Below are 562 nucleotides of genomic sequence, written 5' to 3' on the forward strand. Positions count from 1 at the left end.
CTAGGTCCCTTCCGACCCTAAATCTATGAAACTATGACCTGATGTAGCAAGGCAGAGCACCAAACTTCCCTGACCAGCCCTACTCTGCCTTGCCCTCTGCCCTGCCATTTTGGGTCTTACCTGCTAGGCTGTGGAGGCCCCAGGGAGAGCGTAGCAGGGAAGAGAGTCTGAGGCTTAAGCTGGCAGCCCATCTCCTCCCCATCCCCGTCAATGGACTCCACTCCAGCAGTGCAGGGGGACCTGGGCTCCCCACTCTGGTGTGCCACAGCAGCTGCCACCTTTTGTGGGTGGCATCCAGGGCTCGGTGGCTGCTGGGGGCACAGAGGGCTGCAGACCCAGGTGCCTGGCCCCATAGCTGTGGCAGCTGGGCCCCCCTCTGGCAGAGTTGAGGGTTGGGGGGCTGTGGATGGAGAGTGAGGGGCAATGGCATAGGCAGGGCGCTGGCATTTCAGGGCTGCTCAGCACTACATAGGAGTGGGGAGAGGACAGCCCTAACAGGACCCACATCATAGTGAGCAAAGGGGGCAGGGGAGTTCTGATTTGCCATTATAAAAAAACCCAA

Source organism: Gavialis gangeticus, unplaced genomic scaffold, assembly GCF_001723915.1.
Source record: "Gavialis gangeticus isolate Ggan-Ray unplaced genomic scaffold, GavGan_comp1, whole genome shotgun sequence".
Classification (NCBI taxonomy): Eukaryota; Metazoa; Chordata; order Crocodylia; family Gavialidae; genus Gavialis; species Gavialis gangeticus.